This window comes from Cherax quadricarinatus, chromosome 2 (assembly GCF_038502225.1).
Source record: "Cherax quadricarinatus isolate ZL_2023a chromosome 2, ASM3850222v1, whole genome shotgun sequence".
NCBI lineage: Eukaryota > Metazoa > Arthropoda > Malacostraca > Decapoda > Parastacidae > Cherax > Cherax quadricarinatus.
Window position 1 is genome coordinate 10,798,830 of NC_091293.1, and position 20,186 is coordinate 10,819,015.

Here is a 20,186-nt window from a genome sequence, read left to right on the forward strand (position 1 = left end):
AAGAACTTTCAGTAATATTAAGAACCTTTTGCAGTCAAAACTGTGATGAGGCTTAAATTGTGATCTGTCAAACTCTTTTCATGTTGAATCTTTCTTTCTTTCTTTCAACACACCGGCCGTATCCCACCGAGGCGGGGTGGCCCAAAAGGAAAAACGAAAGTTTCTCCTTTCAAATTTAGTAATATATACAGGAGAAGGGGTTACTAGCCCCTTGCTCCCGGCATTTTAGTCGCCTCTTACAACACGCATGGCTTACGGAGGAAGAATTCCGTTCCACTTCCCCATGGAGATAAGAGGAAATAAACAAGAACAAGAACTAGAAAGAAAATAGAAGAAAACCCAGAGGGGTATGTATATATATACACTTGTACATGTATGTGTAGTGTGACCTAAGTGTCAGTAGAAGTAGCAAGACATACCTGAAATCTTGCATGTTCATGAGACAGAAAAAAGGACACCAGCAATCCTACCATCATGTAAAACAATTACAGGCTTTCGTTTTACACTCGCTTGGCAGGATGGTAGTACCTCCCTGGGCGGTTGCTGTCTACCAACCTACTACCTAGGTTCATGTTGAATATATCTAAAAAACAAGATAAACTTACTGAGCAGTGCAGCACTGAGTAATCCATACAAGTTATCTCCCACTGAGGTAGTTGACCCATAAATAAAACACATTTATCATCACTCATTCAATAGGTTTCTTGCCAGAAATATACGGGCATCTCTGAACTGATGATGCAGTGCCTTGGTAATGTTACTGAATAGATGTTTCACCTGCACAGTAGGTTTTTTTTAGTCTAATACAGAGGAGACTGCTAAAATTACCTCTCCATTTCTTCCAGCTTAAGATGCTCAATCCTTTAGCCTTAATTAGTGATCAGAGGACTTCTCTGACTATGAGCATGGCCTTCTGCTGCATTACTGTCTTTAACTACTGTGCCTCTTGTCTAGTTCCAGGATATGTCTCTTCTTCCTCATTCGTTTTGCTTTAGATAGATTAAAGTTTTATGGACTTGTTGATGAATGAATATTTTAAAATTACCTCTCCACTTCTTTTACTGTCTCCAGTATAATAGTCACCTCTGTATTAGATGGATGAAGTCATGCTGCACAGGAAAAACATCTCATCAGTAATTATATCCAGATGTTATACATTTCTTATTCATCAAATACTTTGATTTGAAGGGGTGTTAATGTTGCAGTTTAAAAACTGTAGTGTAAAGCACCCTTCTGGCAAGACAGTGATGGAGTGAATGATGGTGAAAGTTTTTCTTTTTCGGGCCACCCTGCCTTGGTGGGAATCGGCCAGTGTGATAATAAAAAAATAACTTTGATCTGAATATCATTAATGTAATGATAGTTGTGTGACACAGCCAAACCATGGATTCTTGGTACAGAGGACTTAATCAACTCTTGCCAATTGCTGGCCCAACTTATGGTCATTACTTTCTTCCACCTGTTGTATTGTCTTCAGCCGCTACACTCTTCGTCTGCCTCTAGTGTATGGGGTCTCCTTTCTAATGCTTCTGCTTTAGATCGATCAAAGCTAGTACAGGTTGACCATCACTAATCCCGCATCATCGAGACCTGTAGGGTGCCGGATTAGTGATTTTTTGCCGGATTACGAGTGGTTAGGTTAGAATACACTTAACCCAACGGTGATATTTATGCATCGGTGATTTCACCCACTCTATGCCCAATTTTAGCCCATTCCATTGTTCCAGTCTACCAAACTCACAGCTATTTTGCTAGTATTCCTTCTGTTCTGTCAGTTTAGTACAAGAAACCTCCCTGTGGAGAACTGGTTAGATAAGTACACTTTCCTGCCTGAAACAAACATATAGCAATTGGTATGTATCTGTTAACAGCACAATGTCCGACAGGCTCTCAGCCTCTCCCTGGAAATCCCTTTGGAGTACCATTCCAGATTCCACAGTGGCTGTTGATTAACAAGTTTATTAGAAAGCAATTTACCCCAAAGGAGCATATATCCAGCATTTCACTATCATCCGAAATGCGTAGTGATACTTGGGTTTGGGCAAATCACCCACATGTCAGGGGATCTATTGGTAATTCCAGTCATATCTCACCCCTACCTATTAGTTGCAACTAACATAATTAGGTGTGGGTATGGCTGGACTTACCTGGGTATTGTAACTGACCCAATTTCCCCTAGTTTGTGGTAGGGAAAGTATATCCCGGTATCGTTATCTTGAGTGGGCTGCTACAGATGCATTGTCATGTCCTCACTCCTTGATAGGGTGATATCTTACCCCTTTGTTCATAACATTTAAATGCATACCGCGACAAACTTTTACACTTTATCGGGATTATAACATGAATTATATACTCTTGTTCCTTTTTAACACTAGTTTTCCTAGTTTTCCTAGGGTAGATTGACAGTATTTCAGAGTTCACCGCATGAAGTCATTATTTTCTTTGTTCTCAGTGGGAGATTTGTGATGTGTTCACACTCTCATGTTTAAATTCAACCTAGCTTGTCGTCCTGCCCAAGCGCTCACCAGTCACCCTCCTCACAAAAGAACTGCTGAGTTCAGCTTTATACATATTGCAGCAGTATTCAGTACAAGAGGGAAGGTTTCTTGTTATCTAGCTAGAGACTTAATTTTCCTGCTATGGAAAAAAGGGTAATTACAGGTCTTCTTCCACATCTGCGAGTTCCACTTTCACGGGCTTCGAACATTCGTGAATGCCCAGCCACCCAATCATATTTAAAATACAGTGGACCATCATTTAACACGAGTTTATTTGGCACGATTTGAGTATTGCGCGATTGAAGACTTGCGGCACAATTTTATGTAACACGTCGTATAATTAATTTAACACAGTTCAGTTTGTGGGAAGGAAGAAAAAAATTTCTCTTTTGCTCAAGCGGCTGCCTTGTTGCATGTCATTAAGTATGTTAGGAATTGTGGCGGTGGCAGAGTTTGTTTGGAAGCAGGACAAGATAGTCCTTCAATATGACATTAATATCAACTCTACTGCTTTTTTATCTATCACAGTTGATCTAATATGACATAATAAACAATATTAATAACAACAATAACAATATTAATAACAGTAATAACCACAGAGGCAGTAATTTCATGCACTGGTCAGGGAGGTATACCATCTTTTAGGAGTGAATCATCAGGATATATGGTCACAATTTTTCCAAGTGGCCATTGGGACCTCGGACCATCATTGTCGATAATCACTATGTCACCAGGTCTTAAGGACTTATGATTTTCAGGAACACCAGCTCCATAGAAGTGTTCTCTCAATGAGGTGAGATAGTCTTCTCGCCAAATTTTCTCCCAACGTTCAATCACTTTATTAAGGTGTTTGAATTTACGTCTGAGTTGCTCAGGTTCGTAATAAGTAGGATCCTCTATGATTTCTTTTTCATTCATGGGAGGAACAGGTTCGAGCCTTCTGCCATGGAGTAAATGAGATGGACTTAACACTTCTAAATTGTCCAGATCATCGGTAACATAAGTTAGAGGTCTGTTGTTGACTCTATTTTCTATTTCAGTCACAACTGTACGGAATTCTTCTAAGTCTATTCTCTGACGATGAAGAGCCTTCCTTAAACAACGTTTTACAATGCCGATCATTCTTTCATAAAATCCGCCGTGCCATGGAGATTTAGGAGGAATGTATCTCCAACGACATCTGCGTTGATTCAGCATCTGTTGTACTTCTGGTTGATCAAAGATCTTGCTTATATAAGCAGCACCAGCAACAAAGTTCGTTGCATTATCTGAAATCATCAGTCTGGGACATGCCCTTCTGGCTGCAAACCTTCTGAATAATTTGATAAAAGTTTCAGCAGACATGTCAGTGGCTACTTCTAGATGTACTGCTCTAGTTGTAGCACAAGTGAACAAACAGATGTACACCTTGATGGGAACTTTGTCAACTGTTTTGGTTAAAATTATTGGTCCTGTATAATCTACACCTGTCACCTCAAATGGAGTGATATGACAAACTCTTTCAGAGGGATATGGAGGTGGACCTGGATACTGACATACTCGCATATCGTAGTGACGACAAGTAATACAGTCCTTTATTTGTTTTTTCACACTTTGTCGACCTTGAGGTATCCAGTAGGATTGTCGTATATGACAAAGTGTGTCAGCTACCCCACCATGTAACACGTTACTGTGGGCGTTTTGCACAATCAGTTTTGTTAGCCAATGATTCTTGGGGATCAATATTGGATGTATGGCTTCTTTAGGTAGTGAAGAATTATGAATTCTTCCTCGACATCTTATAATCTTTTCTGAGTCGAGATAAAGTCCTAAAGAATTAATCATAACAGGTTTCTTTGGGGATTTATCTTGTGTTTCTAGAAATTTATATTCTGTAGAGAAAACATCTTTCTGTATTAGTTTCATCCAGTATTTAATGGGTTCAAGACATTCATAATCAGGTTTTATTCCTTTAATGAATTTAAAAACAAGAGCTGTAACTCTTAAGAGTTTACCCAAAGATGAGTATTTAGATCCATCAATGACTATTTCTGGTGTGTCTGCAGTATTTACACAACTTATTTCTGCTGTGTTCAAGAAGACTGTTTCTTCTGGCATAATGTGAGCTTTTTGCTGAGGCCAGTTATTTCCATTAGAGAGCCAGTTCGGTCCGTGGAGCCATAATTTATTATCCACAAATTTCTTGAGTGGGACACCACGTGACAACATGTCAGCTGGATTCTCTTGGGTAGAGACGTGAAGAAAGAAATAATCTCTCTGCATCTCTTTTATTTCTGCTACTCTGTTCTGTACATAGACCAGCTTACTCTTATTATTTCTTAACCACTGGAGAACTGCCTCATTATCACTCCAGATCACGGTTTTTTCAATAGTGAGATGATCAAGTACTTTGTTGAGATAGACAGCTAATTTTGTACCTACATAGAGTGCTGTCAGTTCCAATTGTGGTACTGTTCTGACCTTCAAGGGTGCTACCCTGGCCTTTGAAGTAATTAGTGTACTTCCTTCAGCATTACTCATGTAAGCTACAGCGCCATAATCTCTGGTTGACGCATCACAGAACACATGTAATGTGTAATTGTTTCCCTCTTGACCTATTTGTCTGGGAAATTTAATTTGATGAAGTTGTTTAAACTCCTTGGATATTTCATCCCATGCTTGACTCATTTCTAGAGGCAAGTTCTCATCCCATCCAATTTTGAGTTTCCATGCATCTTGCATAAGCATTTTACCCTTTATGGTAATTGGTGAGACGAGTCCTAGAGGATCAAAACATTGTGATACCTCTGACAGTAAACTACGTTTAGTGAGTGTACTGCATGATTTATTGTTTATCCTTTTGAGACTCAGAGTATCTTCCTGTGTGTTCCAATTAAGTCCCAGCATATTGTTGCAATCAGGAATTTCAGTTTCAGGGAAATCTTCTTTGATAAGTTCCCTTAATTGCTTTGAATTTGTATTCCACATCCTTAGAGGCATATTTGCTTCTTTCATCTCCTTGTTAGCTTCTCTGTATAAGGATTTCAAATCCTCCTCTTTATTCACAGTACCTTGAAGATTGTCCACATAGAAACTTTTCTTTAAGACTTCTTTGAAGGGACTTTCAGATTTCTTCAAATGTGTATTTAGAGTAGCTTCTAGTAAGAATGGAGAGGATGTTGCACCAAATAATACTGATTTGAAACGATAAGTTTTCACAGGACTTTGAGGATCATGTGGATTTTCAGGCCACAAGAATCGAGTATAATCTCTATCTATTTCTTGTAGTCCTACTCTTAAGAAAGCCTTGGAAATATCAGCCGTGTAGGCATATGGATTTGTGCGAAATTTCATAAGCACGTCTCCAAGCTTCTCAGTTAGTGAGGGTCCGGTCATCAGACAGTCATTAAGACTTGCTACATCTTTATTTGCACGTGCGCTGCAATTATATACAACACGTAGTGGAGTGGTTTCAGAATCTTTTCTGACTCCATGGTGCGGGAGATAATGAGCGTTTGTCTTCAACTTATCTTCGACTATTTCCTCAATGAATTTATTGTCCAACTGTTCTTGTATGATATTATCATAGACAGTCAGTAACTCTGGATTCTTCCTGAGCTCATGTATTTGTGCTTTCATCTGTCCGAAAGCCATGCGATAATTGCTAGGCAGATGTTTTTTTTTTTATTATCACACTGGCCGATTCCCACCAAGGCAGGGTGGCCCAAAAAAGAAAAACTTTCACCATCATTCACTCCATCACTGTCTTGCCAGAAGGGTGCTTTACACTACAGTTTTTAAACTGCAACATTAACACCCCTCTTTCAGAGTGCAGGCACTGTACTTCCCATCTCCAGGACTCAAGTCCGGCCTGCCGGTTTCCCTGAATCCCTTCATAAATGTTACTTTGCTCACACTCCAACAGCACGTCAAGTATTAAAAACCATTTGTCTCCATTCACTCCTATCAAACACGCTCACGCATGCCTGCTGGAAGTCCAAGCCCCTCGCACACAAAACCTCCTTTACCCCCTCCCTCCAACCCTTCCTAGGCCGACCCCTACCCCGCCTTCCTTCCACTACAGACTGATACACTCTTGAAGTTATTCTGTTTCGCTCCATTCTCTCTACATGTCCGAACCACCTCAACAACCCTTCCTCAGCCCTCTGGACAACAGTTTTGGTAATCCCGCACCTCCTCCTAACTTCAAAACTACGAATTCTCTGCATTATATTCACACCACACATTGCCCTCAGACATGACATCTCCACTGCCTCCAGCCTTCTCCTCGCTGCAACATTCATCACCCATGCTTCACACCCATATAAGAGCGTTGGTAAAACTATACTCTCATACATTCCCCTCTTTGCCTCCAAGGACAAAGTTCTCTGTCTCCACAGACTCCTAAGTGCACCACTCACTCTTTTTCCCTCATCAATTCTATGATTCACCTCATCTTTCATAGACCCATCCGCTGACACGTCCACTCCCAAATATCTGAATACGTTCACCTCCTCCATACTCTCTCCCTCCAATCTGATATTCAATCTTTCATCACCTATTCTTTTTGTTATCCTCATAACCTTACTCTTTCCTGTATTCACCTTTAATTTTCTTCTATTGCACACCCTACCAAATTCATCCACCAATCTCTGCAGCTTCTCTTCAGAATCTCCCAAGAGCACAGTGTCATCAGCAAAGAGCAGCTGTGACAACTCCCACCCTGTGTGTGATTCTTTATCTTTTAACTCCACGCCTCTTGCCAAGACCCTCGCATTTACTTCTCTTACAACCCCATCTATAAATATATTAAACAACCACGGTGACATCACACATCCTTGTCTAAGGCCTACTTTTACTGGGAAAAAATTTCCCTCTTTTCTACATACTCTAACTTGAGCCTCACTATCCTCGTAAAAACTCTTCACTGCTTTCAGTAACCTACCTCCTACACCATACACTTGCAACATCTGCCACATTGCCCCCCTATCCACCCTGTCATACGCCTTTTCCAAATCCATAAATGCCACAAAGACCTCTTTAGCCTTATCTAAATACTGTTCACTTATATGTTTCACTGTAAACACCTGGTCCACACACCCCCTACCTTTCCTAAAGCCTCCTTGTTCATCTGCTATCCTATTCTCCGTCTTACTCTTAATTCTTTCAATTATAACTCTACCATACACTTTACCAGGTACACTCAACAGACTTATCCCCCTATAATTTTTGCACTCTCTTTTATCCCCTTTGCCTTTATACAGAGGAACTATGCATGCTCTCTGCCAATCCCTAGGTACCTTACCCTCTTCCATACATTTATTAAATAATTGCACCAACCACTCCAAAACTATATCCCCACCTGCTTTTAACATTTCTATCTTTATCCCATCAATCCCGGCTGCCTTACCCCCTTTCATTTTACCTACTGCCTCACGAACTTCCCCCACACTCACAACTGGCTCTTCCTCACTCCTACAAGATGTTATTCCTCCTTGCCCTATACACGAAATCACAGCTTCCCTATCTTCATCAACATTTAACAATTCCTCAAAATATTCCCTCCATCTTCCCAATACCTCTAACTCTCCATTTAATAACTCTCCTCTCCTATTTTTAACTGACAAATCCATTTGTTCTCTAGGCTTCCTTAACTTGTTAATCTCACTCCAAAACTTTTTCTTATTTTCAACAAAATTTGTTGATAACAGCTCACCCACTCTCTCATTTGCTCTCTTTTTACATTGCTTCACCACTCTCTTAACCCCTCTCTTTTTCTCCATATACTCTTCCCTCCTTGCATCACTTCTACTTTGTAAAAACTTCTCATATGCTAACTTTTTCTCCCTTACTACTCTCTTTACATCATCATTCCACCAATCGCTCCTCTTCCCTCCTGCACCCACTTTCCTGTAACCACAAACTTCTGCTGAACACTCTAACACTACATTTTTAAACCTACCCCATTCCTCTTCGACCCCATTGCCTATGCTCTCATTAGCCCATCTATCCTCCAATAGCTGTTTATATCTTACCCTAACTGCCTCCTCTTTTAGTTTATAAACCTTCACCTCTCTCTTCCCTGATGCTTCTATTCTCCTTGTATCCCATCTACCTTTTACTCTCAGTGTAGCTACAACTAGAAAGTGATCTGATATATGCTAGGCAGATGTGGTGGATTTAATTTCCATGGTAACCTAACCCAATACTGTCCATCTTTATATTTGACAGTGTCCAAATATTGGTTATAAGTCTGAGACTCTTGTGGGCTTGGTTTATTTACATCAATACCTATCGCATCTAAATCCCACAACTTATCAACTGGTTCATTCATTTCTTCCAGTAATGATAATTTTTGCTGTGGTACATGATCAGCGGTTATTCTCGTAACTAGTACATTTTCCACTGAATCAATATCAGCTTCTTTCCCACTTTGAGAGGGAATGGGACCACATATCATGTGGCCTCCTGCTGTTTTCAGCAAGTGAACATCATGTTTACTTACTATATTTTGCACAAAACAGTGATAATAATCACTTCCAATGATTAAATCAATTGGACTAATTGTGTCCGTCTGTATGTCAGGACAGGCTAACTTGACCTTAGCTGCTTTCAGTGCTGCAACTGTTTCTTTTAATCCCTGAATCTGCACAGACTTAGGCAAATCATCTACTACCACAGCTTCTACTGTCTTTTTCCTGTTTCCTAGACCAACAGTGATTCTGGCTAGGTCATATGTCTGTTTACCAGAATTATGGAAAAAACCAGCTATATCTAACTGTATTTTGGCATAGGGTTGTTTATTCCGTTTCTGCAACACTGATCTTCTTATGAAGGACCTTTGTGAGCCTTGATCAAATAGTGTTAGCACATTGGTTTTGTGTAATTTATTAGATAACTCAACTCGAGCTATCGGGAGAGCAGTTGCTTTAAACTTATCTCTCACATTTAATGCTGTTGCTTGTTGACTTCCTGATTCTGTGGAAGTCTGCTGCTGTTCAGCAAAAGTATTTGGGCATAATGCTGTATGATGCATACCCTTGCATTTAAAACACTTCTTCAGTGAGCATTTTCCTCCCTTGTGTTCACCTAAACACTTGATGCATCTTTTCAGCTGATGAACACGTTGTTTACGTGCCTCCATTGATGTGTATTGAATACAATACTGTGCCCAATGTGTTCCATCACAAAGTACACATTTTGGAGTACGTTTATGTATGACAGTCTGTTTACTGTCTATTGTATTCACAGCTTGATAAATGCCTATATGGGATTTCCCATTATGTGGTTTAATGGGAGTAGGTATACTCTTTTTATACTGAGTTGAAGGTTTATTATCCACTGGATTTGTGGATTTTTCATCTTGTCTCGTTGCTTGCATGCATGAAACTATTGTTTGTAAACCATTGCTAATTTCCTCACAAGTGAAATAGCGTTTATTGAACATAATGTTTAATCGTTCAATAGTTTGTGGTGACAACTTACCTTGTACAATACCACTGATAAACCAATCACATTGTCTTAGGTCATATTTAGCACCTAGAGATCTGAGACTATTGTCTAATGTGATTCTAAATGCCTGTAAGTCTGAATAACAATGTTTGGGTGGCTTCAAGCTTGATATTAAGACTGCATGTCTAACTCTTGCCTTGTCAGCATCGATGTAATTGTCTGCTAAGACACGTAAGGCTATTTGATAATTACCTTTAACCACCGAAATGACTTAATCAGTTCATAGGGTTCTCCCTTCACAAGACATTTAAGGTAATTGAACTTAGCAATCTCATCTATGTCAGTTCGTGAATTTACTATGGATTGAAAACCACTAATGAATTCTTCATAATTATGACCTTGGAAAATAGGTAATGACAATGTAGGTAAGCTTGGTAATGGGACACTTGTTGTTGTTACAGGTGTAACAGGTGGTTGCCCACTAGTAGTAGGTCTCTGTGACAGAGTTTTACGGCAGATAGCCTGTACTCCTGTCCACCTTAATTGTTGATCACTAAAAGTATCCAAAACATTTTTAATTTCATCTTCAGATGGATCTGATTCAAGAAATTTATTTTCATAATGTGTATAGTCTGAATTAATTATTTCCAGACGCTGTGTAAATAATCCAAACTTGACCTCAAGATCATCAAAATCTATGTTTGTATCTTGAGTTAATCCTAGACAGACTGAAATTAGATTTTCTAATTGTGTAATCTTAGTCTGTAAAGACTGAAACTGAGTTTTCAAACAAGCCATTTTAATGGTATACTGAAAATTCTAGCACCACACTTAGAGTGTTTAAAAAACACTGTACTGCTATAAACAGCTGAGTTTTTGTTATGCTTAAGTCAGCAATAATCGAGTCAGACACTACTGACCCACTAAGCTTAACCTCAGGGTCAATGACCATGAAGGGTACACCGTACATGTGGCTGATGTTTACGGCTTAGAGTTTTGCTGTGTCAGCCTGCCAGGATAATTAATCGTAAATAACGATATTATACACTTCATTCACTATACACTATAAATGTCACTGTATAACTGTAAATCACACGTGAATATTACTTACACATATATAAATTTCACTGTTAATATATATTTGAAAGCTTACACTTTATATATAAGTTCCTTTAATATAACAGGTAGATTTATAAGAAACAAACTTTAACACAATCTTGTCTCTTAATTTCTGTCTATAAACATTATAAACACTGTGTATATATACACTCAGACAAACATCATCACTTGGGTTGCTGTTGTATTAATCAGCGATTTCTCCAGATTGGAGCAGTGGGTGCAGGATGTGGGTGAGTCACCCAGCTCCCGTTTTCTTTGGGTGTCCGCTGGATGAGCGCCCGTTTTCTTTTGGGTGAACGCTGGGTGAGCGCCCGTTTTCTTTTGGCTGCCCATTCTCTGTGATTGAGTCTGGAGGGACTCATTTATACTGATTTATATTGTAAAACACTAGTTTTACAGCTTTTTTCGAAGGACCTTGGCTCATAGGTTATTTGTACACTGTAGTACAACATATTTGGACCACAGTGTGGTCTTTATCCGGTTCGAACACGACCAAAACTCTGTTGAGAATTTTTGGCCTTACCTGCTGTGTTCATTATAAATATATATAATGAACACTTAGCTGATAAATGACAGCAAAACGTCTACACAGCCGCCCCTGCAGACGAGGTCTAGAAGCTGTCGAAACCATCACAACAGTGGGCTGTCAAGAGATACAATTTGTAAGTATAAATTACCCCTAGGGGGTGTTATGTCAGCATATTTCATTCGATGATGGCTGACGAATACTTACTTGTTTGGACTCAAAAGTCCACACCTTACTGCCGATTATAGGTTGATTACAAACTCCTTGTGACTCAAGAATTGCGCAATCCCCCGATCTACAAGAAATTCGTAACATACCTTGCTCTTTGTAACGTGAGCTATGGTGTTCTCAACACCTTCGACAGATATCGGTGACTTGATAGAAGCTGAAGTGTCCTTGGATGTCCACGTCTTCCATTGTCTAGGAAACGCACACTGGTACACTATGTTCAACAAGATTTGTCTTTATTGTTCACAATGTATCACAAGAGAAGCTGATCACACTTCTCTAAGTGTTTGTGTTAGAGACACTTTGTTCACACTAACGCACAGATCAGTGTCCTTTGCTGGTTATCCTGGCGTCAGTGTGACTCTCTCTAGAGTCAAAAGTAATCTGCCAGACGCTACAGCGCTCCATGCAGTCACTGCCCCCAGCACAAAAAAAAAACGCTGACCTAGTACCTTGCATCCCTGTCACCTCCTCGATGAAGCAAAGCAAAATGTTTGTTTCTTGCTGTCTTAATCATAGACAACAATGTACTAGTTTTACTATGGTAATAAAGTGGGAGCAGGATTTTCCTTAATTGTCCTGCTAAGTAAGAGATGTACTGTCTCTTATAAAAATACACGTTGTAACACCGCTGCAAGGAGCAGAGGTCATATGATTACGTGGCATAGCATCTGTGATCAAGACGCTCGCCCCCTCTGAGTGGCCCCTCAGGGCTGAAAGGGCTGAAGGGGGCTGATACCCCCCTCCTGGAGAAAATTTTTCCACATCGTGTTTACATTGAAGCATATATGTGAACAGTACTGTGGACCCCCGCATAACGATCACCTCCGAATGCGACCAATTATGTAAGTGTATTTATGTAAGTTCGTTTGTACGTGTATGTTTGGGGGTCTGAAATGGACTAATCTGCTTCACAATATTCCTTATGGGAACAAATTCGGTCAGTACTGGCACCTGAACATACTTCTGGAGTGAAAAAATATCGTTAACCGGGGATCCACTGTATTTAGATAAAGGTAGGGAAGTTTTTATTGCATTTATGGATTTAGAAAAGGCATATGATAGAGTGGATAGAGGAGCAATGTGGCAGATGTTGCAAGTACAGTGGACCCCCGGTTAACGATATTTTTTCACTCCAGAAGTATGTTCAGGTGCCAGTACTGACCGAATTTGTTCCCATAAGGAATATTGTGAAGTAGATTAGTCCATTTCAGACCCCCAAACATACACGTACAAACGCACTTACATAAATACACTTACATAATTGGTCGCATTCGGAGGTGATAGTTATGCGGGGGTCCACTGTATATGGAATAGGTGGTAAGTTATTAAATGCTGTAAAGAGTTTTTATGAGGATAGTGAGGCTCAGGTTAGGGTGTGTAGAAGAGAGGGAGACTACTTCCTGGTAAAAGTAGGTCTTAGACAGGGATGTGTAATGTCACCATGGTTGTTTAATATATTTATAGATGGGGTTGTAAAGGAAGTAAATGCTAGGGTGTTCGGGAGAGGGGTGGGATTAAATTTTGGGGAATCAAATTCAAAATGGGAATTGACACAGTTACTTTTTGCTGATGATACTGTGCTTATGGGAGATTCTAAAGAAAAATTGCAAAGGTTAGTGGATGAGTTTGGGAATGTGTGTAAAGGTAGAAAGTTGAAAGTGAACATAGAAAAGAGTAAGGTGATGAGGGTGTCAAATGATTTAGATAAAGAAAAATTGGATATCAAATTGGGGAGGAGGAGTATGGAAGAAGTGAATGTTTTCAGATACTTAGGAGTTGACGTGTCGGCGGATGGATTTATGAAGGATGAGGTTAATCATAGAATTGATGAGGGAAAAAAGGTGAGCGGTGCTTTGAGGTATATGTGGAGTCAAAAAACGTTATCTATGGAGGCAAAGAAGGGAATGTATGAAAGTATAGTAGTACCAACACTCTTATATGGGTGTGAAGCTTGGGTGGTAAATGCAGCAGCGAGGAGACAGTTGGAGGCAGTGGAGATGTCCTGTTTAAGGGCAATGTGTGGTGTAAATATTATGCAGAAAATTTGGAGTGTGGAAATTAGGAAAAGGTGTGGAGTTAATAAAAGTATTAGTCAGAGGGCAGAAGAGGGGTTGTTGAGGTGGTTTGGTCATTTAGAGAGAATGGATCAAAGTAGAATGGCATGGAAAGCATATAAATCTATAGGGGAAGGAAGGCGGGGTAGGGGTCGTCCTCGAAAGGGTTGGAGAGAGGGGATAAAGGAGGTTTTGTGGGCAAGGGGCTTGGACTTCCAGCAAGCGTGCGTGAGCGTGTTAGATAGGAGTGAATGGAGACGAATGGTACTTGGGACCTGACGATCTGTTGGAGTGTGAGCAGGGTAATATTTAGTGAAGGGATTCAGGGAAACCGGTTATTTTCATATAGTCGGACTTGAGTCCTGGAAATGGGAAGTACAATGCCTGCTCTTTAAAGGAGGGGTTTGGGATATTGGCAGTTTGGAAGGATATGTTGTGTATCTTTATATGTGTATGCTTCTAAACTGTTGTATTCTGAGCACCTCTGCAAAAACAGTGATAATGTGCGAGTGTGGTGAAAGTGTTGAATGATGATGAAAGTATTTTCTTCTTGGGGATTTTCTTTCTTTTTTTGGGTCACCCTGCCTCGGTGGGAGACGGCCGACTTGTTGAAAAAATAAAAAAAAAAACACTCATTCTTATATTAATAACAATATTAATAATGAGTGGTGTTGTGTTGTTGTTGGGTGTATAAGGGCCACTGAGAGCATAAGCCGTACATAGTGGTGGTGAAGGCCAGCACAGAGGCGGCGGTGTTCTCAGTAGACATATAATACCTCCAACAGCACTGGAGGAGTTAGGTTTGTGCTGTCCTTTTTCTATCAATCACTTTACTTACTTGCTTCACTGTTAATGCTACACTTTATTGCTGGCTGGTGCTATAGCTTTTATCGACTAGTGCTGCTTTAGTATCATACATATCGTAAAATCACTGAAAAAGTCACATTCTTCCCTTTCTCTTCCTCCTCCACTTTGGTACTCTGCTACAAGTTCTTTCTTGAATTCTATAGTCTTTTTCGCTTTCTTTACCAAAGGGCTGGCACTAGTACAATATTTTACGATTTCATGTGTTTTACGATTGTTCATGGTTCAATAGGTTAAGGAAGCAGTATTGTATTATATTTCCCTACAATATATTGGGGCACCAAACATTTGCAATTTTTCAACATTCGCAAGGCTCTTGATCCCCTAACCCTCACAAATGTTGAAGGAGACCTGTACTCTTATTTAACCTCATTGTGTAGTTGATCGGAGAGTAGGGCATGCCTAGTGACTCTGTGTTCCTCATAAAACTTAGCCCTCCCTCTGGGAGGGCTAAATTTCTCAGAGGGCTGAGAGATACCCCCTTTACTGGAGAATTTTCTCCACACACCCATTTATCTATTTCAGCTACTCAATAAAGTGGTCAGAAATTGGTAATCTGGCCAATTTCACAAATTTCAAGAGATGCCAATTTCAAAATAGGGTCCAGAAAAAATGCAGACATTCCTGGCACCAAAATAACATTTTCTCCGTTCATTAGTCACGTCTCCTGGCCCCTCTTATATTACGCTTGCTTTCCATTTTGAATTTTTATTCAGACAAAAAATACAGATTTACTGTTATGCATACTACTGCATTATTGTAATAATTACATAAATAATGTCAGCCTATTTGTGACTGCGTATTAGACCAGCCAGTTGGACATGTATTGGATGGTGACATCATTTGTTTACTCTTGAACATGAGCAAAAGTTGAACATTTCCGCTACTTTCAGCTTAATTTCAAGGTACTTTGTCATGAAACCAATCAGAATCATATATGTTTCCATAGTATATCTTCCATTCTATCAAATGAGACCATAAAATCGAGAAAACGACAAAAAACTATAAGATAATACACCACAAAGTTGCTATTTTACACCAAAAACATGGTCACAGTTTTTTCTCATTATGCACTATGTGCTGTAGGTTTTTTTTTATATATATAGTGCACACTTACCACACAGACCTATTCTTTCATATTTGCGCACAAATTTACCAGTAACAGCTTATCTGAGCGAGCTGAGCTCATGGCGACTGACAGTGGCTTTCAAAGCCACCTTATCTTTTATGGACAGTCCTCTTCAAGGGAAGCTCCTTGGCATGGTGAAGAGGCTCTTAGTCTTAGGTATTAGACCTGTTGATCTCCTTCCTCAGACCGAACCTAATTACCCCCCAGTCCCCCCTTCCCTATCCCATCCTCCCCATCCTCCCTTTTTCCTTTCCTCCTCCCCCTCCCCCCATCCCTTCCTTATTCCCTTCCTCTTTTTGGCCTTTGGAATTCTTCACACAGGCCTACTGGTTCCTAGGTAGGGGAAAGGGTACCAGGGTCAATCCCATTGCTTTGAGGTTCTTGGCGGTGGTGTAGTTTGCAGTGGAATCTGGATCGCCTATGGATATCCCGTTCCCTCTCCGGTCTTCTGGAGGGTGGCTTTGGGTGTTTTTCAGGCGACAAGTGTATCTCTGGAGGCCGCCTTTCGGATTCCGGGGGTGGTGGCCAAAGGAGGTATGCTTTGTGGCGGATATCCGGCTGCCCTCTCTTTTGTCCACCAAGGTAGCTCGGCAGATGTGAGGTTGCTATCCTGGATTGCTGGTTTACTGGCATGAAGGGTAGGGTATGACATGGGTTCCATGCCGCATCTGCACTACTTGCGGTGCTGAGGTCCTCTTGAGCGCGGAGGGTGATTTCCGGCCCTTTCGTTCCTCCTGGGAACTATTCCTCCCCGTTACCCCTTTTTCTTTTTTGTTTTTCTTATTTTTTTTTCTTAAAAACAAAAAGAAAGAAGTAACCTAACCATGGAAGCCCTAGTCCATGAACCTGCTACCCCCGGGCCCCTTGCTGATACCGCACCCTGTTCTGACCCTGCTTCGTTTTTTGACCACTCTTTGGACACTCCTGATGCCCCTGTACCTCTTGCTGGTGCTGTTTCATCACCAGCTTCAGGTACCGGGGTCTTGACTGACTCCTCCGATTTGTCTGACCTCTGCCCTCCTCTGACTATACTTCCGGCCTCTCCCTCTACGGTGCGGCAATTTTCGAATCGCCAGCCCGTCCCACGTCAGACCAACTCTGGTCCCACTTCTAAACGCTAACGGCAATCTCCTGATGATGTTACTTCGTTACCTTCCCATTCTACTCGGAAAAGACCGACACGTCATGCACTCCCTATCCACGCTCAGTTTCAGACCACACAATGGACTAAATTCTTTACTTTACGACCGACTTCTTCTATTGCCTATCTTTCCAACCACAGTATTGGCAAAGCGCCCCTATGCCATGTTGGTAGAGATTTCATTTTGTGCTCTCGAGCGGTATGCACATCGTCACTGTCCAGAATACTACCCAAGCTCATGATCTTTCTCTCCTTTCACATATCGATACTATTCCTATCACTATTGAAAAACATCATTCTCTCAATTCTTGTAGTGGTACTGTCATTCTGCCCAATACCATAGTCCAACAGAATTTCCAGACATGTGGCAATGACATTCTTGAACAGCTGGAACTCCAGGATCTCCCAATCCTCAAAGTAGACACTTATATCCATCCTGCCCATGGGCGGAGATGATGCCCTTGCAATGTGGCTCGATTAACTTTTGACAGCTGTGAACTCCTGTCCTCTGTTTGTTGCAGGACATTAGTTACAAGTTCGAAAGGTGATCCCTACACCACAACAGTGTAGAAATAGCTGGTGATTTGGTCACCCAGCGAAATATTGAAGATTTATAGCCGAATGCCCAATCTGTGGTGCTGACGACCATTATAATACGTCTTGCAGTCAACCTCCCTCTTGCCTTAATTGTCATGAGGCTCACCCTTTGTACTCTCGCCGTTGCCAGGTCTACTTAAATGAGCATGAAATCCATTGCCTCAAAGAAGCAGGAGGTCTCCCTTATGCTATGGCCATACATACTGCCATACTTCCCCCCCACTTCTGGGGTCCCATCTTCTGCAGCCTCCTCTGTTGTTACCCCTCCCATAGTCACTCCTGTATCTAACTCTTTTGCTGTCCTGGGCTCAGACGTCCCTACTTCAACACCTCAGTCTGTTCTGACATCTTCGAGTTCTCACTCACAAGCCCAGGTATCGACAAGATCTTGTACGACACCTTCTACAAATCGCCCCTCTACTTCTCAGAAGTCCAGAAAATCCCCTTTTCTCAAATCTTCCTTGCCCCCTCCTTCCCTTCTTCCGCCCCCACATTTTACCTTCCCTGTCTCTGTACCTGGTTCTTCCCCTCTCACTGGCTCTATTACAAGTGTGGAGGTTCACCCCCCTCCTTGTTCTGTGCCTCCCTCCCCTGTCCCCTCCCAAGTCTCTCCTTCTGCCACCTCCAAGGTTTCTGCCTCTTCTGTCCCCTCCCACACTTCTTCTCCAGTTCCCTCCCACACTTCTCCAGTTCCCAACACGCTTTCATCCCCCCCCTACTTTAGTACAGTCCATTACTGTCCCAATCTTTACTCACCCTCCTTCTATCTCCAATATTGTCTCCCATACAATGTCTGAATTCAGAAACACTTGATGCTATTTCAGAATATATTTCAGAGACTAAACCTTCAATGGACACTGATCCTCCACCTGTTCCTTCTCTTCCCTCTCCTCCATCTCCACAACTCTCTCATCTGCAACTGCTTGACAGAGTGGAGAACAGAGCAAGACGTCTCATCTCTCCTCTGGACCCATCCTGGATAGATCTGTCATTTCAGCAGAGCCTTCAACACAGGAGGGATGTGGGTGGCCTTACTGTTATGTACAAGGCCAATATTGTCAAAGTACCACACATGGATCCTCTTCGAGGACAGCGTGAAACAAGCTTTTATGCCACAAGACTGGCAGAAAGCAGCAACTTCACTCTGGCTGTACCCTTCTCCAGAACATCACTCCATCTGAGATTATATATACCCAGGATGACTCGAGTATGGAACACATTTGTACAGCATAATGATGTCAACGAGATAACGTCAGTTGATCAAATGAAAATGCTGGCCCACAGATGGCTCCAACTTCATCCTGTTCCCTACTTGTATGTCTCATAACAATAAAAATGCTTTCAAATGAGCTGATGTAGGTAACAGCTCTTAGCTTGTCAATAAAGCTAGGAATCCTTAACCTGTAAATAGCTTGTCAAAACTAGGGATCCTTAACCTTGTCAAACCCTGTGTAAAAAAAAAAAAAAAAAAAAAAAATCCATTCTTCGCAACGCTCCGTTCCTTCGCTGCTTGAACATCTTCCGATGCCGCTGCACATAGACTTTTTTAATCCCTCTAGTCCGTAGGTGCCATTCCCTATGGATTTCTGGATTTTCCTCATTGCCAATCATGGCCTATTTACAGTGGAATATCTGCGGCCTCGGGTAATCGGGGTGAGCTTCAGATGTTGCTTTACAGGTTTTCCCCTGTTGATGTTTGCTTACAACAACCAAAATTACACTCAACTGTTTTCCAACCTATCTCAGGCTATAATTTATTGTATTCTTCGGATCCTTTCTCAGATGGGACCTTTAATGAAAGTGCCCTTCTTCTACGCAATGATATTCCATACTGTCAACTATTTATCCATACCTCGCTTCATTACACTTCAGCCCGTATCCACATGAATAAGTGGTTTACAATATGTTCTTTACATCTCTCTCCTCGGGCATTTTCTATCCCAGATTTTGCCTTTCTTGTTTCATCCTTACCACCACCACTTCTGTTACTTGGAGATTTTAATGCCCGCCATTTTCTCTGGGGGTAGTCTCATTGTGACTCGTGTGGCATCCAGCTGGAGGCTTTTCTCGCCTCTCGCTCCCTCCATGTTTTAAATACGGGTACTCCCACCCATTTTGATCCTCGTACTCGTACTCTCTCCTGAATCGATCTATCGGTCTGCTCTTCCTCCACTGCACTAGACTTCGCCTGGTCTATTCTACCGGACATACATGACAGCGATCATTTTCCAGTCATTCTTATCCTTCATGTTCACCACCTTTCCGTAGCCCTCGCTGGCAATTTGATCGGGCAAATTGGGACCTTTACTCGCAACTCACTGCTTTTAGTTAGGTTCCTTCTTCATCCTCCATTGATGAGCTCCTACACCTCTTCTCGACGTCATTTTTAACCGCAGCTTCTCATTCTGTACCCCAAACCTCAGGCAGGCATTCTCAGAAGTGCTTGTGCTCGTGCAGTACGTTTGAAACGTGCTGCATGGGGCAGGTACTGGTACAATAGAACTGATGAGAGACTTCTTGATTTTGAGCAGAAGCATGCGGTCGCTTGCCGTGTCATCCGTGATGCTAGACGCACTGGCGAGATTGTTTCCACCAT